Source organism: Oryctolagus cuniculus, chromosome 14, assembly GCF_051225735.1.
Source record: "Oryctolagus cuniculus isolate XC-2025 breed Fujian yellow rabbit chromosome 14, ASM5122573v1, whole genome shotgun sequence".
Taxonomy (NCBI): domain Eukaryota; kingdom Metazoa; phylum Chordata; class Mammalia; order Lagomorpha; family Leporidae; genus Oryctolagus; species Oryctolagus cuniculus.
In genome coordinates, this window is record NC_142880.1 from 95,413,581 (window position 1) to 95,438,936 (window position 25,356).

Below are 25,356 nucleotides of genomic sequence, written 5' to 3' on the forward strand. Positions count from 1 at the left end.
CGTGCTGTTTGGGTTAGATGAATAATAAAATCCAATCATATACACTCGGCTGCCCATCATTCCCAGAAGCTCTTTTGTCTCAGGGACGTCTTTAATTTCTTAAATGAATGATGAACCCCAAATTCTTTTGTGTGTGTCGGTTTTGTCCATCCGTAGTCACCGTATTAGGAGTTAAAAGGGGGAAACGTGCCAAATACGTACGGAGGCATTTGAAGATTGAGCCACTGTATGTTAACGTAAATGACGTATTTTTGTGGAAACGGCTGCATTTCTCACAAGCCAAGGAAGCAGCTGGTGAGAGGAGGGGCAGGGCTGTGTGTCTGGGGAAACGCTTCCCCTTCGGGGACATCGTCTGCACACTCGTGTGGAGAGGGAGCGGGAAGGCTGCGACCGCGCGTGATCCTGAAGATTGTTCCGGAAGTGGGGAGCGCTCGCCGTCCAGTGACGTGAAGCCCAGGCTGGCACAGGGCAGTGAGCTCATCCGCTCACATCACACCCACCTGCTAGCGTTGGAAAGCTGAGCTCTCTAAGATACTGCTGGGTTTTAGTTTTTGATTTTTAAGAATTTTTATATAGATGTATTTATTTGAAAGGCAAAGTTACAGAGATGGAGAGAGAGAGAGAGAGAGATTCCACATTGTTGGATCACTCACTCCCCAAATGCTACAGCCACCAGGGCTGGGCCAGGTTGGAGCCAGGAGCTTCTTCTGGGTCTCCCATGTGGGTGGCAGGGGCCCAAGCACTTGGGCCATCATCTGCTGCCTTCCCACGTTCATTAGCTGGGAGCCGGACTGGAAACGAGGAGCTGGGACTTGACTGAGTCCAGCTCTCCCGTGCGGCACAGTGTTTAACCCGCTGGGTCACACCCTCACCCAGCAATATCGCACTGCACGGCGGTCATCTCACTCGGCTCTCGCGTCCTGGGAGCTGTGTGCGCGTTCCCATCGCTGTTTCGCTCCTGCATCTCCACTTAACCCAGCTGCACAGGGCGCTCACCAGGAGGCAGGTGGAGAGGGTCAGACAGGAAAGGAAGCCTCATACGTGGAGCCGGAGAAAGACATGAGCACGCTGTGCCTGGAGTCCGTTGTCAGAGCTCTTGGCAGCACATCATTATGGTTTTGGGGTTCGCTATCAACTCCACCATTTTGCCAACAGTTAATACCAAGATATCCTGCCTGCCACCATCATGCCCGAGAGCATCGGCGTGGAGCCGTGCCTCTGCCAGATATACGGTGCTCTCCAAGCCTGCGGCAGGATCTCACTGCCACCAGCGAGCAGGCTGCACCCTAACACGGGAACAGAGGCAGGAGCCAGCACAGTGCTCCCTGGAGGGGTCTGCTCCCGGGATTGCATCCGGCGCAGGGAAACAGCCTCATCCCCACGGGGGCCTCTGTACCTCCCTCTTGGATCCTCGTGGGGGGTATTCCAGCCACACCTGCTGGTGATCCTCAGAAAGAGAAACAGGCCAGCACTGGTGCTTAGTGGGTTAAGCCAGCGCCTGCAGTGCCAGCATCCCACATGGGCGCTGGTTTGAGTCCCAGCTGCTCCAGTTCCGATCCAGCTCTCTGCTGTGGCCTGGGAAAGCAGTGGAGGATGGCCCAAGTCCTTGGGCCCTTGCACCTGCCTGGGAGACCAGGAAGAAGCTCCTGGCTCCTGGCTTTGGATCGGCATAGCTCCAGCCATTGCAGCCATTTAGGGAGTGAACCAGCAGATGGAAGACCTCTCTCACTGCCTTTCTGTCTCTCTGTCTCTGTCTCTCTCTGCTTCCGCCTCTCACTCTGCCTTTCAAATAATAAATAAATAAATCTAAAAAGAAAAAGGGAAGCAGTGTCAGGTGGAAATGTAGGATTTTATAAAGGAAAGGACTAAGTCGGCACCGTGAGGCTGCAAAGAGAGTGTTCAGTAGTGTGATAAAATGCGCCCACGGACATCATTAAGAAGAGGGGCGCGCGTTCCGGTCCCCGCGAGGCCATCTGGGTCACCTGGTGGCGTTTCCTTGGTAGAGAAGAGGATGCAGGTGCAGACACATGAAAAAAATCTCCCTTCCCTCCTTTGTGGCTTTGCCTGTCTTCTGTTTAAAGACTTTAAGTCTCGTAATTTAATAAGTGCACGAGAAACCTCGCCTCTGTGTGGATCCTGATATTAATAAACTTTGATCCCAAGCCACAATCCTGAGAGGCTGGGGCGCCACCTCTTTTGTCCTCTTTCATCGGGGATGGAAATTGGCCTTGGGTGCACTTGGAGATCAAGCTCAGAGCCTCATTTGTCTCTGCATGCATTCAAAGTTCTCAGAGCTCCTGGTCCTATTCAGACGTGAGCTTTTCCGTGCACACACAGCCTTAATCAAAAGTAGAGCTGCAGAGAATGGCTTAAATTTAATCCAAATCTCAGTGACTTTCATGAATCTGCCTACTCAAGCTTCACGCAAGTGGGCTCATAAATGCTATTTCCGCTTTTATGCATCGTGGAGGGTGGCTGTCTGTTCCCGGCCACGACACGCACAGCGCGTGAGTTCCCTTTGCTTTCATGTGTATTTTATGGCATAAGCAGAATAAAGCCCATTTTATTAATTGATGATGGGTAATAAAGGGTGCCTCTCCTCGAGCAGGCTTCACTATTTCACTGGGAAGTGGGCTGGGCCCTAGACCGGGGGCTTCGGGAGCTGGTCTCCAACAAAGATGACAGACGGCCACGGGGGAAGAAGTCACCCTGCCTGGCTGTGTGGGGGCAGGGCTGGGAGTACAGATGAGAGAGGGCTGCAGGAGGAGGAAACGAAAGCTTTTATTTAAATAGAGTTATTTATTTATTCGAAAGGCAGAGTTACAGAGACAGAAGGGAAGACAGACAGAGAGAGACAGACAGAGAGAGAGAGAGAGAGAGAGAAAGAGGTCTTCCATTCTCTGGTTCACTCCCCAAATGGTTGCAACAGCCAGAGTTGGGCCAGGCTGAAGCCAAGAACCAGCAGCTTCGCCTACATCTCCCACGTGGGTGCAGGGGCCCAAGCACTTGGGCTGTCATTTGCTGCTTCGCCCAGGCATGTTAGCTGGGAGCTGGATCGGAAGTGGAGCAGCCGGGTCTTGAACCGGCGCCCATATGGGATGTTGGTGTCCCGGGCAGTGACTTAACCCACTACACCACAACACCAGCCCTGGAAGTAAACTATTTCTCAAATTAGCATCCACGCTATTGCGCACTGGAATGTGATGGTTTATCTCCCACCAGCTGAAGCCTCGCAATCTCCTGAGGCTTTAGAGTGCACTCGGGACGTTCCACAGGCAGTGTGTGCTGTTCCGAGATGTCAGCATCAGAGAAAACTCTCCGGTTGCCTGTGTTAGTGCCGAGAGAAGAGCAGTCACCAGAGGTGGGGGCCTTCTGTGAGTCAGGGACAAAGACCCTGGGCCCAGAGTCGGTTGACCCTCGCAGGTAGGAAGAACCTCTTGTCTTCTGAACTCACACGTGCAGGGACGCGTGAGCCTGTAAAGCAGGCACAGGAGATGGCCACGGGGAGGCGGGGCTGCGTGGCCTGGTCAGTTCCTTACCTAGTCTTTATTTACTTGAAACACAGAGAAACAGGATTCTCGCCCTCCAGCTCACTCCACAAGTGACTTCAACAGCCAGGGCTGGGCCAGGCCCAAGCCAGGGGTCTGGAGCCCGGTCTGGGACACCCGCTGCCTTCCAGTGTGCGTTAGCAGGAGCAGGACCAGGACTCACCGCACTCTCCACGAGTGTCCCCGTAGGCGTCTTAGCTGCCACGACTAGCACCTGCCCCGGGGTGGCTTTGGTCTGAGTCAGCTCCAATGGTAGCCTTCATTTCTGCTCCGAACAGCGCTGGCGGAGAAAGGGCGTGGAGCAGGCCACCCGTAGAGTGCGTGATGGACGCTCTGGCATGGCACGCAGGTGGGCGGGGGAGCCCTGTGGTGGCCTCTGGTTCCAGGGGTCAGCGTGCTGGCAGTGTGCGCTAACGAACCCTCTGCTTCTCTCCTGCCCTGGTCTAATCCCCACTCACACTGGGGCTACAGACCCTGCCGACGGTGGCTCTGCCTCTGCTCTCGCCCCCTCACACCGCTGCCTTGGGGACGCCTGATCCTGCTGCCCTTAACCTCCTCTTCACACTGCCACTAGGGGTGCCGGACACCGCCAAGTCCTCGCCTGGTCGTCAGCACAGTGGGTTCTTCCACTGTTTGACCACCGGGCACATAGGGCAGGGGTCCGTGTGGATGTGCGCTTGCCTATCTCTCGGCACAATGCTGAGGTGTGGCACGGCTGGGGTGCAGGGGTGCAGGGGTGCAGGTGTAACCGGCCTGACCATGCTGCCGTCTTAGCAGTGGGGCGAGACGGCGACAGTCGGTTCACACACTTGCTGGGACACAGCCGTCCGTTTCGCCCTGCTTTGGAAAGACATCAATCAGCTGTGTGCTGGTCTCTCCCGGTGACACCGACCATCTTCTCGTGGGCGTATTGCCCCTTCTTGTATCTTTTTGGTCAGGAGTCTGCTCAAGTCTCGTATCGATTTCTTTAAAGATTGATTTATCTGAAAGGGAGAGTGACAGGGCAACAGAGAGAGAGAGAGAGAGAGAGAGGGAGGGAGCTTCCATCCACTAGCTCACTCCCCAAACGGCCGCAACAGCCAGGACTGTGCCAGGGCAAAGCGAGAAGCCAGGAGCTCCATCCTGATCCTGGTCTCCCACGTGGGTGGCAGGGCCCAGGCACTTGTGTCACCTTCCGGTGCCTTCCGCGGTCCATTGGCTAGAAACTGGGTGGGAAGCGGAGGAACCGGGACCGGGACCAGCACCCCAGTATGTGGCGAGGGCACAGTGCTGCGTGCCAGCCCTGTCGCTGATTTTTGAAGGGAGGCTTTATGTTCCCAGAGAATCCAGCGGGAAGCACGGAGAGTCCCCACGCACGAAGCCTGTCCCCCTGTGCACGCCGCCCACTACGGCGCCACACCGCTGACCCCGCACGGCCTACCTCCCTCCCCGGCTCAGATTCACCCTGAGCGTGCGTCTCTGTCGTCAGAGGAGTCGCGCCGCCCTGTCGTGCCCGTTGCCCACCCTGCACCCCCTCCCCGCTGACCCCTGGGACTTCTGCCCTCTTCACCGCCAGCACCAGCATCCCTGTTCTAGAGATGGGCGGAGCTTGGCAGGGGGCAGCCTGGCCGGGCGGGGCTTCCGCACCTTAGGTTCCCCCGCATCTCTGCACTGCCTGATGGTAGGCAGGCTCTCAACCCCCAGGGCATCCGGAACAGATCTCCGTGGCGCGTCTGCAGTGGTGTGAACACGCGAGGGCCTCCAGCATCTCCATGCGGCAACGCAAACCTCACGGTGCAGGTGAGAGGAAGCAGGGAGCCCTGCCGGCCTGTGCGAGGGTGCAGGGAAGCAGCTCCGAGGAGCAGCAGGCCCCCACCAGACACAGGAGCTGGAGACGCCAGGACCTGGCTCCTCAACCTGCAGAACCAGGGAAATACAGCGCGACCACTTAGAAATCACCGGGGGCTGGCGCTGAGGCGTAGCCGGTTAGACCCACCGCCTGCAGTGCCGGCATCCCACACAGGCTCTGGCTCGTGTCCCGGCTGCTCTACTGCCGATCCTGCTCCCTGCTGTGGCCTGGGAAAGCACAGAGGATGGTCCAAGTCCTTGGGCCCCTGCACCCGTGTGGGAGACCTGGCGGAGGCTCCGAGCTCCTGGCTTCGGCCTGGCCCAGCCCTGGCCATTGTGGCCACATGGGGTGTGAACCAGTGGATGAAAGATTCTCTCTCTCTCTCTTTCTCTCTCTCTCTCTCTCTCTCCCCTCTCTCTCTCTCTCTCCCCCCTCTCTCCGTGTAGCTCTTTCAAATAAAAACAAATATATCCCAGGTCCGGCAGCACGAGACGGGTGGGGCGGCCATGGCGCCCTGCGGTGTGCGTGGGGTCCTGCAGAAGGGAGGTGTGGGATGAAGGCGCGCCCTGGAACGGCCGCGGTGTTGCCTCTCACCTTTGAAGCACCTGCTGGCGCAGCGTGGCACAGCCACACCGAGGAGCCCTCGCGTGCTGAGCGTCAGACGCAGCCGGGGGAACGAGAGAGGCGGGACAGCCCACCTGCCTCCTCCTCACCTGTGCTGCCAGACAGCCGGGGGATGGCGTGGGGGCTGGAGACGGAGACTGAGCACGGGGGCCCGGCCCAGGGCCGCTGGGGGCTCCTTAGATGTCTTGTCCACTCTCCACCAAACCTGAGGGTTCGCCGCACCCTTGGTCTCCGTTCCTGAGAGCGCGTGTATCACGTGAGGCACTCAATCAGCGCGTCAGTGTGTCTGGTCCATCTGTCCTGTGTGCTGGAGGGGTGGGAGCCGGGAGCCTTAACGAGATGAGAAAAGATACTCGTCTGTCCAAACTTCCACACAAAAATAAACAAATAAAATTAAACCTGAGATTTCCCAGTGCACCACAGCGTTCACACGCACTGGTCCTGGGTGCCCTGTGTGTGCTTGTGTGCGTGCGCATGTGTGCCTGTGTGCCTGTGTGTGTGCATGTGTGTGCGTGAGTGTACATGCATGTGTGTGCGCGCGTGTCTGCATGTGTGTGTATGCCTGTGTGCGTGTGTGTACATGTGTGTGTACATGTGTGTGCGTGTGTGCATGTGTTCCTGTGTGTGTACATGCATGTGTGTGCGTGTGTGTGTGTGTGTCCTAGGCAGCCTCAGATGCTCACGTGCCCAGAACTGTCACACGAGGCCCTGACGTGCACCAGGAGACGGTCGGCTTCCGCACGCAGCCTGTTCTCGGTGGTCCCGCTGTCTTCTTGCTCATTAACCGGCATTGTTCCTTACGATGTTCAAATACCCCGGAGTGTGGCTCTCGCGACGCTCAGGGAATGAGTCTTTCTCTTTAGCTCCGTCTTTCTTTCCACATTCAGACATTGCCAAGCAGGAGTTCTAGGAGAGAGCTCAATCCAAGTTACAGGGTGTCGGTGTCACCAGCACTCGCCCTGGGGAGAGGACCCTGTAGGGAACAGTTTCCTGTCATCATCTTGGGTGGCTCTCGGGGGCTGCACCGTCACGCACGGCAGCTGCCCCTGCTCTGTGGCCGGCCACTCGGGGTCCACCCGGCTTGGAGGACTCCTGGGGAGCCTGGAGGGGCTGTGCTGTGTTTTCAGATAAGCATGGGAGGGGCTGCCGTGGCTGTCCACCTTCACTGGCTCGGGGTCCCGTGCCTGGAGTCTGGGGGAGATGCCCAGCCGCAGCGTGGGGCTCACTGAGTGAGGGAAGGGCTCCATCAAGAGCCAGGAGAGGCCAGCGCCGCAGCTCACTAGGCTAATCCTCCGCCTTGCAGTGCCGGGACACCGGATTCTGTCCTGGTTGCCCCTCTTCCAGGCCAGCTCTCTGCTGTGGCCAGGGAGTGCAGTGGAGGATGGCCCAGGTGCTTGGGCCCTGCACCCCATGGGAGACCAGGAGAAGCACCTGGCTCCTGCCTTCGGATCAGCATGGTGCGCCGGCCGCAGCGGCCATTGGAGGGTGAACCAACGGCAAAAGGAAGACCTTTCTCTCTGTCTCTCTCTCTCTCACTGTCCACTCTGCCTGTCAAAAAAAAAAAAAAAAAAAAAAAGAGCCGGGAGAGTGAAACGCAGAGAAAACCGCCAGGGAATCTCACTGAGGATCAGAGACGGAGAGACAACATTGCCACGCAGCAGGCCAAGGCACAGCGGGAGCCGTGGGGGAGCCAGCCCGTTGCACGGTGAGGACCGCGGTCGTGGGCCCGGCGCTCACTCCCCTCCCCCGGGATCCGAGAGCGAGGCTGCTTTAGCTTCCTCCTCTGCCTCATCGCTGGCAGCCAGCATCTCCGTTGGAGCCATCATTTAGACGGACGGCTAAATAACCCACAGCTTCATGTCCCTACGCTCGCGTTGAGCACATCAGGAAATCTGAGAGACGTCTCCTCATTTTCTATTCTATTTTCTTCTTCTTTTTTTTTTTTTGACAGGCAGAGTGGACAGTGAGAGAGAGAGAGACAGAGAGAAAGGTCTTCCTTTTGCCGTTGGTTCACCCTCCAATGGCCGCCACGGCCGGCGCGCTGCGGCCGGCGCACCGTGCTGATCCGATGGCAGGAGCCAGGAGCCAGGTGCTTTTCCTGGTCTCCCATGGGTGCAGGGCCCAAGCACTTGGGCCATCCTCCACTGCACTCCCTGGCCACAGCAGAGAGCTGGCCTGGAAGAGGGGCAACCGGGACAGAATCCGGAGCCCCGACCAGGACTAGAACCCGGTGTGCCGGCGCCGCTAGGTGGAGGATTAGCCTAGTGAGCCGCAGCGCCGGCCTCTATTTTCTTCTTTTAATCTAGACTTTTCCCCTGTACTTTGTTAGTGATGCCTTTGACATCGGTAGTAATTCTTCATTGCAACAAAATAACTGGAGCATAACACGTCCCCTTTCCTCTGTGACACACGGGCAGGTGGACCTCCCAGCACCGCCCACCCTGAGCGCCGGCCATCGCAGCACCTCCGCGCCCTCCTCAGCCAGCGCTCTGTTTGCCACCCCCAGCCCCCTGCTCTGCAAGCCCCTGGGACCCCCACCCTCCCGTCTGCCTCTGAACGTGGCCCCTGCAGCCACCTCTCCGGAGAGGACTCGTTCCATCTTCTTCTTCCGTGCCTGGGTTGTGTCCCTTGAGCTGTGGTCCATGCTGTAACGCGTGGCAGTCCCTCCCTTTCTAGGCTGAACGGTGCCCATGACGACCGTGTGCCTGATTTCTCCTTCCCATGCGTCTAGGGGTGGACGCTTGCTGCTTCCTCCTTTTGGTGGCTGTAAGTGTGCGGCCTGGACGCGGGTGTGCAAGGGTGTGCTCGAGTCTCGCCTCAGCGCCTTAGGGCACGGGCCTGCCAGTCACACAAAAGCAGGGACCCTGCTAATTATGTAGGAGCCGCCACACCGAGCTGCTGCCTGTGCGGTGCGAGGGGTCTGCCCTCTGCACGCCTCCGCCAGCACTTGCCACTGTCTGGTTTCCTCGAAAACCATCGGAGTGAGGCTGCAGCGGCTCCGATCTGCGTTCCCCTGCAGGCCGGCTGTGGTGAGCAGGTTTCTGTGCCCCGGCTGCACTTCTCGATGGCTCCTTTAGAGCGATGCTTGCGCTGTGTCCATGTGCCGATCGGTCGTTTGGTTTTGGCCCCCGAGCGGTAACGGTTTCTCCCGTGGGTTTTCTTTCTGATGCTGTCGTCCGCGGTGTGTGAAGGAGACATTTGCCGGGACGAGCTTCTGCTTTTCGAAGTAGAACTCAGCTGGAGCGTTGAGCACAGCCTCTGTGGGTGTCGTCACATCAGGGACACTGCATCCCCTCCCTGTGCATCGCACAAAACTGGGGTGTCTAAAGTGACCTCTGTGGCTGGGCATGTGTAGTGTGTGGGTCGCCTGCACCCCATGAGGGGCCTGGGCTGGACTCCCGAATCTGATCTGATTCTGGTCACCTGGGAGGCAGCAGGTGGCGGCTCCGGAACTTGGATCCCAGACACCACGTGGGCGAAGTGAATAGAGTGTCAAGCCCCTGGCTTTGATCTGGCTCAGCCTCTGCTGTTGCCGGCATCTGGAGATTGAAATAGAAGATGGGAGAGCTCTCTCTCTCTCTCTCTCTCTCTCTCTCTCTCTCTCCCCTCTCTCTCTCTCTCTCTCCCCTCTCTCTCTCTCTCTCCTCTCTCTCTCTCCCCCTTCTGCCTTTTAAATAAATAAAATAAATACTTTTCATGAAATGAGGAGCTTAATAAATAATACCTTACTGTTAAAAAAAGAAAGGGAAAAGAATTTCGTCAGGAATGAGGCAAAGCACAGAGCAGGTTCTGATGCCGCATCTGGTACATGGTAGGAACTCGATTAATTCTCGTTGAATCTGAGCCTGAATCCCCTGGTTGGATATTGGATGAGTGCACTATATTTCTGGGCAGAGAAAAAAAAGCAATGCAATTATCTGACACAAGACATGTTGGTAGTGCTTCTTATTCTGTAACGTAATAATGAAGCGAAAGGGCAAGATAAGTGAATTTAATAAAACACTGTACAACATGGAGTGTTTGTATATATTAATGGTGTACTTAATGTGTAAAATATTGCGTATGTAGCAAATAGCGATAATTAATTTTACCCCGTGCACAAGTTGCTTTGTCTCTCTCAGCCACGAAACACTTTCAGCGGCAGCTACGAACAGCCCTTATTGGGTTTCGTCTGAATAAATGGGCCCAATATCTCAGTTCACGCTCGTATTTTTTTTGTCTCACAAAGTTGAGAAAATCAAACTTTTCCACCTCCCAAAGCAGCGGCTTCTGGAACCCGTCTCGGAGTATCCGGTCCTGAACGTGGCAGGGTGAGTCAGGAGTGTGGGTGCCTGCAAGTTGGAGGCAGGTCCCCCAGTGCTGAGGCTGCCTGTGCAGCCCGGGGAAGCCAGCTGTGTCCTGTGTCTCCTCTGGTGGCCACCGAGAGGCACAGAGAAGGACCAGGCAGGTGGTGGCGGGCAGGAGTCGCCGGGCTGCCCGGCATGCACTTAGAAACGTTCCCTTGCCTTTCTGAGGCTGAGCCACTCCCTCTGCTTGTCTCGTGGGGCGCAGACCTGCCACACCGGCGTCCCAGCCATCTTTGGAGCGAAGCCCCACAAAGCAGCCCGCCCCGAGCCTGCGGGCCGCCCCTGTGCCAGGCAGCCACCCCGGGCACCGCAGGATGCCCGGCCCTTCCTCATTAGGGTCCTGTTCTCTCACAAGCCCCTGGAAACAGGGGGCAGCTGGGGTGGATGGGGGCCAGTGTTGGGGACCAGAGCATGGAGACACACTGGCCACGCCCTGAAGTCGGCTCTGGTTGATTAAGTTCTGCAGATCCCTATCCTTGTCTGCCCCTTCCCCACACACACACAGATAGGGTGTGGCTCCTGTCCAGAGCACCCGCATGGCGCCATTCCAAAGATGGAAGACAGGAAGGTAACAAAAACAGCCAACTTTGAGCAAAAGCAATTTCACCATCAGTCAGCCCGTTAACAGCAAGTTCTGCGCCTCTCTGTTTACTGTCACGCTTTGCACCAATCGCTGACTTGCACAGTCTGTGCCTTGAGTGGGCTGACTCCAAGTTAGCAGAGTGCGCACACGTGAATCCTCACTTGCTTTCTCCGTCTGCATTTAGGATAGCGGAGCCAGGCCCCTGCCGATGGCCGTGTATGTGTGTGTGTGGACTGGAGACGGGAGGCGGGGTGCTTTCATTCAGCCTGCGTGAGTTGGGTTAGGTCTCGGCTTGGTGCCAGGTGCAGGCTGAGCCCAGGGCACCTGCAGAAACGCCTCGCTGCCCTTGGCTTTGGGAATAGTCTGCGGTGCTGCCCCGGAGCACTTGGTGTGATAACACGAGGGCCTCGCGTGGTCGCTGCTCAGGAAGGCACCCATCAGCCACAGGCGGCCGCTGAGTGCTGAACTGCACCTGCCGCTGGTGGCGGGGTGGCCGGGGAATGAGTTTTTTGGTTTTGCTTAATTAATTCAAATCTAATGAGTGACGGCACCTGTGCTGCAGGCCACCCTGTTGGGCAGTGAAAGTCTGGACACAAATACAGACAAGTTGGGGGCAGCAGACACGGTAGCAGAATAAGCCCCTTCACCCTCCGCACCCCCAAAACAACTACATGCATATGCTTCATTGCAAGACAAAGGAGAACTAAAGCCAAAGGTGGAATTCTAGCGCTAACCCCCTGACTGAAATGGAGAGAGAATCCCGAGTGTTCTAAACAGGCTCAGAGACCCACAGTCGCCTTCAGGTGGAATGGGGCAGGGGTGTGGCCTGGGGGCTGAGACGCTAAGACCCCTGTGCCCCGCATCAGAGGACCTGGGCTCTGTCCCTGCTCTGACTCCGACTCCAGCTTCCCGCTAAAGCATTGATGAGCCGAGGAACTGGGTTTCTACCAGGACGTGGACGACCCGGGCTGAGTCCCTGACTCCCAGCTTGGGACCCGCTCAGCCCTGGCCACTGCAGGCATTCGGGGAGTGAATCAGCAGGTGGGCCGGCTCTGGAACTGGAAAGGCCAGGCACAGAGGTGTGGAAAACCCGGCACCAGAGACGCCACGTGTGAGGAGTCGGCTCAGCTCGGTGGGGGGCGGCGGCCAGGGGCTCCAGCCCAGGCAGGGCACGTGCAGTGGCCACAGGAGAGGAGCGGAGCTGGGCACGCCAGAGGACACGGCCGAGGGCGTCTGCTAAGCTGCAGGTGCAGGGCCATGGTGCACACTCAGGCCTGGGGATTTGCATCTGTGTGATTCCTCACCCTGCCTTAGAAGAAGCGCACAAAAAACCCCAGGATACTCCCACGTGGTTCCCGACATCGACGGTGTCAACTAAAGAAAGCACCCTACACATTCTCCCGACTGCCTCTGCTTTCCAGCAGTGTTGTCTCTCGTTGCGTGACATGTCCAACATACATTCAACATATTTGCTAAATACTGCAAAGTGGCAGGGGGATAGAAGGCGGAGCCAGAGCCCACAGCACATACCCACAATCCCATGCTATGGAGGAACGGCCCTGAGGGCATAGTCCCCTCTCCTGGGACACGCAGTTTGGATGAGAAAGGACCCCCCCCACCGGGAGCGAGAAGAGCCTTGGGGAGAAGAGCAGCTGCCCCCATCAGAGGACCACACCCTTCATCTCGTTCTCCTCCGCTGTCCACGGTTGGTGTTTTATCGGCAGGTCGGGTTTTTTCTCTGCCACAGCTGAGAGAAGCAGCCAACCTTCTTTACCATACGAGGTTTTGTGCAGCCCAAGCAGCTGCAGGACACGGTCCACATGGGCCAGGGCCTCGCGCGGCACCGCCGCCCCATCGTGGTCCAGCATGATCCCGTCAAAGTTCAGGCCCCTCAGGGACTTGCAGGTGGTGAGAGCCGGGGCGAAGTCTTCAACACAGGTGGTGAGCTGACACAGTGCCAGGCCCAGACGCTGTGACCGCAGGTTGGGATGCCTCAGGGCTCCACAAAGCTGCCTGACACCGGCATCCTGTATCTTGTTGGACCCCAGTTGCAGGGTCTTTAGACTTACATTGCAAATGAGAGTAGCAGCATTGTGCTTACAGCGATCAGCCGTGAGGCAGCAGCCCACCAGCCACAGCTCCCCGAGGCGCAGTTCCGATGCTTCAGCGCCTCGCACAGAGTGCGCACTCTCTCCTCTTCATCCTGCCGGCCAAAGAAGGCAGTGGACCCCAAAGCAGAGTTCGTCGGAGACCGGCTCCCTCCCTCTCAGTGCCAGGCTGCTTCGTGCCTCCCACGCGCGGCTCCGCAGCCTCAGGGAGCACGAGCAGCTTAGAATCCAGGGCTCAGAAGGGTTCTCTGGGGACTCCCCCCGAGACAGGAATCTTCTAGAACACGGTCACCGAGTGCTCCCTCCACGTCCTACACAAATGCTTCCTTTTGGTCAAGCCGTGTTTGCTGAGCACCTGTAGCTGTTGAGAGCGACTGTGGGGTGGAAATGGACAGGGTAGTCGGCCTCCAAGGTGGGTTTCAGTGGGTCTGCCTGCCCCCTCGGTTGGCTGAGGGGAGAGAAATCTCGTAAAACGCTATCTGAAAGTTGAAAGCTCTTGACTGCCGTGAGACCCCCTGGCTGTCCGCTGTTGGTGTCACACTTTGCAGCCTGCCGCGGAGCCCTGTGCAGGTGATGTCGCCCTTAGGGGTTCCCTAACCCTGATGGTCACAGCCGGCACACGTGGACAGTGAGAGCCACTGGACTGTGTCCCCAGAATTCAGCCCCCCAAGGAAGGAGTCAAGGGCAATGAAGGCATCAGGGTGTGATGATCCTCCAGCGTTTGCCTCCGTGTGAGAGGAGACACCCAGCACCTGCTCTGCCCCCGCCACCCAGGACCCAGGAGAACCAGGGAGGGGTCCTCGACAGACGCCACGCCCTGCTGCGACCTTGCTGTCAATCAAGCCACCACACTGTGGCCTGGAAGGCAGCTGGGGCAGACAAAGCCAGATTTCACTCAATTCCTAGAAAGTCCCTTTGCACAGTCAGGAGAGAGGACAAGTGGATTTGCTGTGACCCAGTAATTGCGTTACCGAAAATTCTCTGTGGTGCTGTGGGCCACACACCTCCCCATCCGCAGCATCAGAGAGAAGACTCGCCGCGCCCCAGGAAGGCAGCGCCAGGCCCACACCAGTCAGGGCAGAGCCGGGATTCAGTGGGGGCTGGGGCCCCGCACACAGCCTTGCCGCCAGGGGAGGCTTTTTCGGCTTTAAGAAAAGCGTGGGTTTTAATCGGAAGCGAAGTTCAGGTTGAATGGCTTCCTTCTGTTTATCGGCCCTGGCGGGACCGTGCGCGAGCTTTCTTGTTTCCAGGGAGCAAGGGCTGATTTACTAGTTCCCGTTCCTGCGGCCGACGCACAGAGGAGGCGGAACATTTGGTACCGTGATTGCTTTAGGGACAGGCCGTCTCCAGTAGGCAATTAGACAAACGCCCTGAAGAAGACTTTCCCCGGGAATCGTCTACATTCTTGGGGAAAAGCGAAGCCGTGGTGTTTTTAGCACACCACAGAGGTGGGAGCAGCGTCCCCCGGGGCTGGCGTGCGCAGCGCTGTCACGGGGCCCGGGGGTGGGCCTGTGGCTCCCGCGCCGTCCTCTGCTGAGCCACCGCGGCTCCTCACCCAGCCTCCCTGAGCTCCAGGTCCGCAGGTGGGAAATGAGTCGGGGCATCAGAGATGCCGGGTGAGTCGGGGCAAGGACGGGGCTTCCGGCGCAGGAGTCTGTGGTGTTCGCATTGCGCCTTCTCCATGGATTGTTTTCTCCGCTTGAGAGACAGCGAGACCCAGAGACAGGGCGAGCGCACGCCCCCTGGTTCACTTCCCAAATGCAGCAACAGCTGGACGGATCTCAATCCAAGTCTCCCAGGGGGTGGCAGAGGCCTGGACACCGGAGCCGGCTGCGTGGTCTGCGTTAGAGGAGGCTGCACTCGTGAGCCAGAGCTGGGATGGAACCAGGAGCTCGCCTGGGGCTGTGGGTGTCTTAGCTGGAGCCGTAACCAGCAGGCTGAACGCCGGCAGAGTGGTTTTTTGGGGGGCGGGGGGATGTGGCTCTTGCAATGTCATGGTTGACACATCCCCCGCCGCTCCAGAATTCCTCCCTGGAAGTCCTGCCTCCCGGTTCTTCCGAATGCACAGACCACACTAGGAAACAGTGTGGGTGCAGAGGGAGATGGTGCAGTGCAGCGTCCCCGGAGCAGGGTGGCCCTGAACCCCAACCACGGGAGCCCCGAGCGGAGGAGGAGAGCGACCCCCAGGGAGGTGAGGGCGCGAGCCGAGGCCAGGCAGAGGCATCTGCAGGCCCAGGAGCTCCAGAGAGCGAGGGCAGAGCCCAACGCCCTGGGGCAGGCGCTCCCGCAGAGCCTCAGGAGGAGGGGCTTCACCACGGCTCCACGACCCTGGACCTTGGCCGTGGACTTGGCCGCTGGGCCCACAGGCCATGAGCGTCTGCCATTCACACAGCCAGACTTGTGGTGTTTCTGCGTCTACTAGAAACCTGTGCAGTGGCCACCCGGCGTTTCTGGACCAGACCCTCTCCCCTCTCCCCTCTCCCCTCTCCCCTCTCCCCTCTCCCCTCTCCCCTCTCCCCTCTCCCCTCTCCCCTCTCCCCTCTCCCCTCTCCCTGAGAGAGAGAAAGGCAGGGTCTGGGGTGGGGGGCAGCCCCAGGCGTGGCCACGCTCTCACCCAGGGGCGGGGACGCTCACTGCCAGGAGCATTCACTGGGTGGCTCCTCTTCCCGGCTGCCTTCATCTGCACCGGCACGGCTTCTAGCCACACGGGCGCACCGGCTCCCCTCTGTCGTCCCGGGGACAAGCCAGCCAGGCGTTCCCTGCCTTCCCAGGTGCTGCCGTGCCGTGGGGTCAGTGCCCCCCGACCCCTGGGAAACGCCCTGCCTGTCGTCCCCGTCGGAGCTGGTGTGAGTGCTGCCGGCCGTGGAGGGGTGTGAGCAGGTGTGAGCAGGTGTGAGCTCTCAGAGAGGAAACAGAGGCGTGCGGGCTGCTCGTCTCTGGGGCTCTCCAGCCACCACATTGAAATTCAGGGACGCAGCATGCCCAGGGCTCAGCAGTGTCCCCACTGTGGCCACTGGCAGCGCCAGCAAGGGGGCCTAGAGCAGAGACCGTCGGCACGGGGGCCGCAGGTCAGCACGGGGCCGCTCTGTGCCTCCCACCCCCGCCGCCCCAACCCTCGGACGAAATCGAACGAACCCCAGCCCCCTTGGCTGTGCATCCCATGAACAAGCGACGACCCACTGACAAAACTTTGATTTAGGATAAATGTTAAGTACAAGCATCTTCCCGACAGAGAAAAGCCATGAACAGGATTCAGTCTCCTCCGTGTGCGTGTGTAACTGACAGTGAGTTTAAAATGCTGGCTACCTTCTTGTGAGGATCAGTGGCCCTGCGGAAAAGCAGCCTTGCCCTCTCCCTCCTGCCCCTCGGGGTGAATGCCCTGGCACCTGCCTGTGGGCGGGGCACCATGACCTCACCCCAAGTCCAAGCGCCTTTAGCTGTCTCCAGCTGCCTGGGCGCCTGCTTGGGGATGGTGGCCACACAGCGACACTTCTCACTGAGGGGGCACAGAGCAGGGCCACGGGAGCAGTCTGAACCCCGGGTCTCCCTCCAGGGCAGCACTGGGCACAGGCTCCCCAAGGCTGCAGGTGCGGCAGGGGGAGAGGGTGCCCTCACCCCAGCCCCGTGCCCCCGAGGTGCCCCGTTCGCTGAATCGCTTCCTTCTGCACTCACCACAAGTTCTTCCGCACTAAGCAAAGAACCAGAATCCCTTCTCCTGGCCTCTTCCCCCCACACCTGCCCCTCAACCCTTCCCTGTCCTGGACAGCAGATCCACAGGTGTTGTGGTCTCTGTCGTAACCCCACCTGCTCCTGACGAGCCTGTGACCTCCGTGGCCTGGTCCTTGGGCCAATGCTGCACCCGAGCTACTCCTTCCTGCGGGGTATCCGGGGCTGCATGCCCCATCACGCCCCAGACCCCAGGTCCACCCGCGGCAGCGCCAGCCTGCAGTCTTGCGGGCTGCGGCCTTGGCTGCTGGCACTTCTTCCCGTCTCCCAACTCCTCAGGAAAACCCAGGCTCTGCCTGCACAGGGGCCGGAATCCAGTCACTTCCCACACCCTTGCTGCTGCCGTGCTCGGAGGCTGTCCTCTCTCCCTCGGATCATGGCCCAGGCTCCAGGAGCCCCCTGCCCACAGCCTCACCCAGATGGTCTGTTCTCCACCTCTCCTGGGGGGGGGGGGGGAGTAGTGTCTCTGAAAGGCAAGATGGAGCCACTTGTGTGCAGAAGGCGGTCCAGCAGCTGACACCGTGCCACTCCACGCTGCTCCCACGGCACCGCCCAGCCCCTGTGAGGCCACGGGGCCCCTTCCTCTCCGTCTGACTTCTACGCTTTCCCTGGGCTCTGGCCCGGGCCTCTGTGCCTCTCTCAGGGCCTCTGTGCCCCTGCGCCTCTGCCCGGGACCCTCTCGTCCCCAGGCCCGCAGAGTCTGCTCCCTCCCCTGCTCCAAGTTCACACGGGAAGGGAGCGTCTCAGCGAGGGCGGCCTGGCCGAACCACTGGAAGCCGCCAAGCGCATCCCACCCATTTCCACTGCTTCCCACGCCGGCCACGCGGTTTCCCAGGAATGCGTTCACGGTGCATGCTGGCCGTCTCCTGCTGTGGTGCAGGCCCCGCACCTCGGAGTCTGCGCCTGGCTGTGGGTCCTGCCCAGTGGGAACTGTGGCTGCAAACTGAACACGCGGAGGTGCGCGTGCTGACGGGTGGCCGGGTGGCGCCAGACCTTGAAGACAAGGAATGATTGACGCGCGCCCACTGCCCACACACGGCCGCCAGTCTGCGATGAGAACGTTTGAGGCTTCCCGTGAGCGAGGCTGAAACGTGGTCACTTTCACTGCACATGCTATGGGCCTCAGGCCTCATAACGCCGGGAAAAATCAAACTCACTCCTGTGTCCAGCTGCGGATTTGTGCCTGCGGCTCCCCTGCCTGTCACCCCGTCGTCGTCACCACCCCTCTCCTCTGCACCCCTGTGGGTTCCGCTGTTCTGACTCCCACCCGTGAGTGAGAACGTGCGGTTCTGATCTCTCTGCGTTCGGATCATTCCTCGTAACGTCCCCCAGTTCCGAACACGTTGTCACAAATGATAGAGTCCCTTCCCTAATGAAGCTGGTAGATAGTTCTTGTAAGTCAGTTGGCAAATCTCTCTAAAGCACACACACAGACATGCAGACACATGAGGTACTTTACAACGGAATAAAAACACTTTTTAAAAAAGATTTATTATTTATATGAAGAGTTACAGAGAGAGTGAGAGAGACAGAGAGAGTCTTCCATCCAGTGGTTCACTCCCCAGATGGCCGAAACGGCCAGGGCTGGGCCTGGCAGAAGCCAGGAGCGTCTTCTAGGTCTCCCACGTGGGTGCTGGGGCCCAAGCACTTGGGCCATATCTGCTGCTTTCCCAGGACATGGCAGAGAGCTGGATAGGAAGTGGAGCAGCCGGGACTGGAACAGGTGCTCATGTGGGATGCCGGTGTCACAGGCAGAGGCTTACCCCACTGTGCCAAGTGCTGGCCCCATGAAACAGACTTACTTTCCATGCAAAATAAATTGAAATGAATGTTTTGCTACTTGTCTCAGAGCGGCTGCCCTGGGGCTGATGCTCAAGGCCCCGCCCATTCACGATCCACCCTGGAGAGTCGCTTGGTGTCTCTCACCATGCACCCCGCTCCATCCTGCTGCCTCCGTGCACAGAGACCAGTCCTGCTCCCACCACCCACGTGTGCCCCGTGGCTGCACACAGGGCGGGAGGGAGGGCACGGGACACCCAGCAGCAGCCCAGCGTCACCTTTGGGACGCACACCAGGTATCTGCAGCACTGCCTGCGTCCTGTGTCTCGGACCTGACGCAGTCACCAGCAGAAGGAAGGGTGGGAGACGGGCTCCCAGAGCTCCCGACAGCACCCACTCAGCTCCACGACAGGTGCCGCCGGATGGCGGATCTTCAGCTGCTTGTTCTCGTCCGCTCTGGACACCCAGACCAGGGCCCGGCCTGCAGCTGAGCAGAGAAAGCAGAGTCTGAACAGTCCATGGGCAGCACCGGCGTCGGATCCGTCCAACCGGAAGCCTCGCACAACCTCCTCTACTTCCGCATTAACTGGCGAGAGGTGAAGGTTCCCAGGGCAAGGCAGCTTCCAGGAGCCCAGCCAGAGATGAGCAGAAACCACGCATTTGTCGCCTGGACACTTGATCACGGGCTGTCTCTGCTGGGGCCGATGTCGTATGCAGGCCTGCCACGCTGGGATGGCTAAATTACGGGTCCTGGCTGACGAAGGCATTTGCTGAATTCTGGGAGGTTACGTCACGAAAAGTTAAAAAAAAAAAAAAAAGTCAACACTCACTCAAAACTCAGCCCTCAATTCCAGGACCTTGAACTTGAGTGAAACAAAGCGTCCTGGACACCATCATGGTGACTGCAGTGGGTGTTGCCGTAATGGCTGAGAACGCCGCCTGTCCAGGTTCAAGGTCAATGTTTAGGGACCTGCGAGGTGGGGTTCTCCCGGGGCGGCTGGGGCTCCATGGCGTCCTCGAGGGCCTGAGAGGCGAGGCGTCCTGTGACCACGGAGACCAACAGGGAGTACAGCCCCCGGGCGGGGTGCACAGGGGACACGCCCATCTTTGGCAGCACGAAGCCCAGGACTCCGTTGGCACCAAGTGCAGTCTGGGAGGGTCAGGGCAGGAGCCGCAGATCCCCGAGCCCCAACAGCCCCTCCAGCCAGGCAAGGGGGATCCTGGAACCGTAACCTCAGGAGCGCCCCTGCTCTCTCAAGCCCTCCTTGGCTGAGACCAGAGCTCCTGGACCCTCTGTGTCAGGCCCCGGGGGGACGGAGCCGCAGCAAAGACCCCCGAGCTTGGAGCTTCAGAGGGGCCCTCCCCTCTCTGCCGGCATGAATGTAAACAAAGGAAGAGGGCCCGCGTGAGCGCTTCTGCAGCAAGTCCTGGTGCTGATCAGGCCGGGGCAAATCCAATTAGCCGCCGGCCTCCCCCCCGAACCTTATTAACCTGCTCAGCTGGGAGAAGCTCCCGGCCGCCAATATCTCATTTCCCCCGCGGCTGATACCATCAGCGGCGGGCCGGCCACGGGTGTGCGCACGCCCCGCTCCCAGCCACGGGCCCCGCGGCCGCCGTGGCCGCGTCTCATTTCCCCGACATGAAATAGGCCGGCTGCTGCAAGGCCTCGAGAGCAGGCCGGAACAAACACGGCCTGATCCCCCTTATCACGGCCGCCCCACAAAGGGGGCCAGGCCGCGTGATTAGCATTCCTCCGCGGCGCGGCGGCGGGCCCATTTCTGTCACACAGACAGATTGAGCCTTTCACTCAGCCACGCGAGTGAGTGACACATGGCCCGACCCGGAGGACAACATTGTTATTTGAGTTAAGAAATCAATTTGTATCAAATGTACGCTGTAATTTATTTGTTGGCTTTGAAGGGAAGGGAGCCGAGATAAATGGGCCCGGGCTCTTTCTTTCCCCCTCTGCCACACTGATAAAGTCCTTGTGAGGCCCAGATGGCTGAAGTCACAGGCACAGTGACAAGCGTGTTTAAAGGTGCACACTGATCTCTAAATCTCAAAAAGAACACCTTGTCGGACATGATAGAACATTTTTTACCTTTTCCCTCTATCTGTCAGAAAGCCGCTGTGACACATTGCTTTAGTATTTTTGCTGACATTTTCTTTATCAAGCACATCTGTTTGTGGTCCAAAGATGCTCATTCCTATTTCTTCCATCTGCAGCGGGCGGAGGAGCCGCCGGGAGGCGGGGAGGGAAGCGGCGCCACGGCCCCGCGGTGCGCTGGCTCCTGAGGCCCCGGGTCCCCTCGGCCGGGCCGGCCTTGTGCCGCTGGGCATGCTGGGCCCGTCCCCTTCCTCCTCCTCCTCCTCCTCCTCCTCCTCCTCCTCCTCCTCGTGCTACATGTCGTCCTCCGCGTCTTCGGCCCATCTCCGGGAGCCGGCGCCGCTCCTGGCACTCTTGGTGAGTCAGACGCCGCCAGCGCTGCCCCGGCCCATGCTGCACCGCACTGCCCCCTTGCAGGCTGAGGGCACGGCAGCCACGGCCTGGGTGCCACGGCCGGGCCCCGGGGGCGAGGACAGGCCGGCTTCCGGGTGCTTCCGTGCATCAGGCCCCTGTGTCCTGCAGCAGAGGGCATTTCTAGGTCACTTTGCAGCCAGGCCTGCGTGGGCTGGGAACCCCTCCTGGTCCCGAGGCCCTCGCCTCTGTCCTCCGTGTCTGTTTTTACCAAGTGCTGGGGGAAAGCTCTATGGGAGTCCTCCCATAGAGGCTACAGGCAGAACCTCCCCAAGTGGCGCCCAGCCCCTCGGGGTGTGTCAGGCCATGGGGACCGGGCCATCCGCCCTAGCCTGCGACTGGGCTGCACAGCAGGGGGACTTCCCTGCTTGAATGGCGTCACTGTGAACGCGCACCTGTCACCCGTCTTTGTGGACTCTGGGAGTTGGATGTGGGCGTTTCTAGACAGAGCCGTGTGATCTGAGGCTGCATGTTCCGGCTGCCTTTGTTTCTCATTTGGGCTCAGCAGATCAGGGGGAAGACTTGCCCTGGAGGTGCCCCTCCCCCGCCCTGACACCCGTGGCTCCGTGGGCACCCGGAGCAGTAGGCTGGGCACCCGGCTCACAGCGCCCAGGCCTGCCGGCCCTCCCTCGCCCTTTGGGCTGCCCCTTCCACCCATCCCACCCGTCTCCCCCACCGGAACCTTCACCCACGGTGTCAGATCTCCCACCTTTCCCCGGGCGTCTCATCCGCCGGGGCTTCTGCAAGCGGTGCTACTGTGTGAGCAGCCACCTCCATCCCCACAGCCCGGCTCCCCTCCCTCATGTTCCACGCAGCGCAAACGCAACTCACTGGCTTCGGCGAAACAGCGCCAAGGGAGCCGCGACCCACAGAGCTGCAGAGGCGCTGTTGTGGACAAGAACAATGCAGATGTGGAATCTCCACTCTAGAGTAACAAAAAAGGCACAAAAAGTAAGAAGGAAACAGAAGAGCTACAAGGAAATAGGGATGGGTATTCAGACAGGCAGGTGCCGGCTGTAACACCGGAACCCCACGTCGGAGTCCCGGGTTCGAGTCCTGGCCCTGGCTCTGGCTCCAGCTTCCTGCTGGAGCACCCTGGGAGGCAGCCATGGTGGCTCCAACGGGTTTGGCTCTTGCCACCCTCGGGGAGACTCGGCTCCTGACGTTGGTCCAGCCCAGCCTCAGCCATGGTGGGTGTTTAGGGAGTGAACCCACAGCTGGGAGCTCCCTCTGCCTCTCTAGTTTATTATTATTACAGCCAGGAGAATCGGGAGTGCTAGTTGAGCCGCCAGGCAGGGTTGCTGTGTAACCCACGCTTGATAATTCCCTAGTCTATTGGGAAAACGTAAAACAGTGCCAACCAGAGAAGCCATGCAAAGGTGTGGGATTCCATTTAAACTTGACCAAAACACGGCAAGCAAGGCGAGTAGGACGGTGCGAGGAGGGGTCTTCACGGGGTCTGAGTGAGGTGCTCGGGGGTGAGGTGTTTCCTCCGGGTGGGACAGGCGGGTGCTCCTGGAAGCTCCTCGGATGGGGCCTGAGCCATGGGGTGTGACACGGATGACCCGCTGTGGGCGGAGTCACTCCAGGCCGCTGCCTCCTGACCGGGGCGGGGGGGGGGGAGGGCGTGGGCCGGCAGGTGGAGGGGCCTGCTGGGAGGCCACGAGCACTAGAGAGCAAGTGCAGGGGGGACACGGGAACTCCGGAGCCCACTGCTGGCTGCCCTGGCACTGTCCCTGTCCCAGCTGGGGGACACTGTGGGCGGAGTTTCTGTGTTTCAGTTAATTCATACTTGTAAGGTCTGGCTGTCTTCTCTGTTTGGGGGAAGGATCACATGTATGTGACATCGGCAGCAAGAGGGCTTCATAGCACTCAGACGAATGGGATTTGCTACAGTTGTGTTTGTAAGGGCTGCAAACAAACGTCAGCCTAAGTGGCCCCATGACTGGGAACCAGGGCCCACGGCTTCACACCAAGGCCCTCAGCTTCACACCAGTGCCCACAACTTCACACCAGGGCCCATGGCTTCACACCAGGACCCACAGCTTCACACCCAGGAGAACCAGACCCACAACTTCACACCAGGGCCCACAGCTTCACACCCAGGAGAACCAGACCCACGACTTCACACCAGGGCCCACAGCTTCACACCCAGGACCCATGGCTTCACACCCAGGAGAACCAGACCCATGACTTCACACCAGGGCCCACGGCTTCACACCCGGGGCCCTTGGCTTCACACCCGGGACCCTTGGCTTCACACCCGGGAGAACCGGGGCTGACTCACACACAGGACCCTTGGCTTCACACCCAGGAAAACCGGGGCTGACTCACACTTGGGACCCTTGGCTTCACACCCGGGACCCTTGGCTTCACACCCGGGAGAACCGGGGCTGACTCACACCCGGGACCCACGGCTTCACACCCAGGAGAACCAGACCCACAGCTTCACACCCAGGAGAACCGGAGCTGACTCACACCCGGGACCCACGGCTTCACACCCAGGAGAACCAGACCCACAGCTTCACACCCGGGACCCTTGGCTTCACACCCAGGACTCTTGGCTTCACACCCGGGACCCACGGCTTCACACCTGGGACCCTTGGCTTCACACCCGGGACCCACGGCTTCACACCCAGGACTCTTGGCTTCACACCCGGGACCCACGGCTTCACACCTGGGACCCTTGGCTTCACACCCGGGACCCACGGCTTCACACCCAGGAGAACCAGACCCACGACTTCACACCAGGACCCACGGCTTCACACCCAGGAGAACCAGACCCACGGCTTCACACCTGGGATCCTTGGCTTCACACCCGGGAGAACCGGGGCTGACTCACACCCAGGACCCTTGGCTTCACACCCGGGAGAACCAGACCCACGGCTTCACACCTGGGATCCTTGGCTTCACACCCGGGAGAACCGGGGCTGACTCACACCCAGGACCCACGGCTTCACACCCGGCCTCACTCTTGGCTGCAGAGACCTTACTCTGCAGGCTGTGAAGCCTTTCCATTTGCCGTGAAGAACCGCACGATGCTTCCGCGATGCCAGCACCGAGAGAGAAAACGTGCGAGCAGAGGGCCCGCGCCTGCAGACGGCACTTGGGCAGGTGCTGGCTGCGTGTTTCTGCCAGGGAACGATTTTTGGGAATCAGAAAGCCTGAATCGCCTTTGAGCCCTGGGGCTGGTGAATGACGGCGTTTCAGAGCTTGGTCCTACTGTGGGTTCTGTGGCAGGCCCCACCCGCCCCCAGTGCCTGTGGCTCCTCTGGGAGGCTGAGACCAGTGAAACACACACTGGACCACAGGGCGTCAACCACCCAGTCTCAGGCCCGGCGCGACCAGCCAGGGGAGGGGCCGTCTTCTTGGTGGCCCTGCATAGAAGAGCAATGACTGTACTTTCTCAAGTGCAGTGGGAAATCAGCGGATCCTTAAGGCACTATTATTTTTCATCAGCAAGAGTAAAAAAAGGAATGTTTTTTAACTTGGAAAATCTTCCCAGTGTTTATCGGACTGATGTTTGGGTCCGTTGGAAGCAGACAAAGGGTGGCTGGTGCCCACCGTCACGTTGGGAAGAGCCCCAGTCAAGAGTAACAGTGTGATAATCCTATGTATGAAATGGGCACTGGGGGCTGGCGTTGGACGGCACAGCGGGTAAAGCCACCATGTGTGACGCAGCCTCACACATGGGCGCTGGTCAGGCTCCAGCTGCTCCACTTCCAATCCAGCTCCCTGCTAATGCGCCTGGGAAAGCAGCGGAAGACAGCCCAGGTACTGGGCCCTTGCGCCCATGTGAGAGAACTGGAAAAAGCTCCTGGCTTCGGTCCTGGCCATTGTTGCCATTTGGGGAGTGAACCAGCGGATGGAAGTTCCCTCCCCTCTCTCTCTCTCTCTCCCTCTCTCTCTCTCTCTCTCTCTGTAAGTCTCCCTTTCAAACAAATAAGATAAATAAAATATATTTAAAAACAGAGAAATTTGCATTTTGTGCAGTTTTATTACTCCCTTGTACACCTCACACCACTAAGTGAGAAATACACCTGTATTACCATCAGGAAGTCAGCTGATGGAAAAAACAGCACATACCGCCTTATAGGAACCCAGTAGCGGGGGGAGCTCATAGCCGGGCTCAAACCCGAAGGCGTTAAGGTGGTCTTGGCGAGTGGATTCCGTGTTCGGAAGCAGCACTGCTGCAGCTGGAGTTTCTGCATCCCTGATTCGCGCTCTGCCACTCTCAGACAGGTTTGGAGACCATAACCTCCCATGGGAGATGCGCAAACACCACACTGCTAGGGA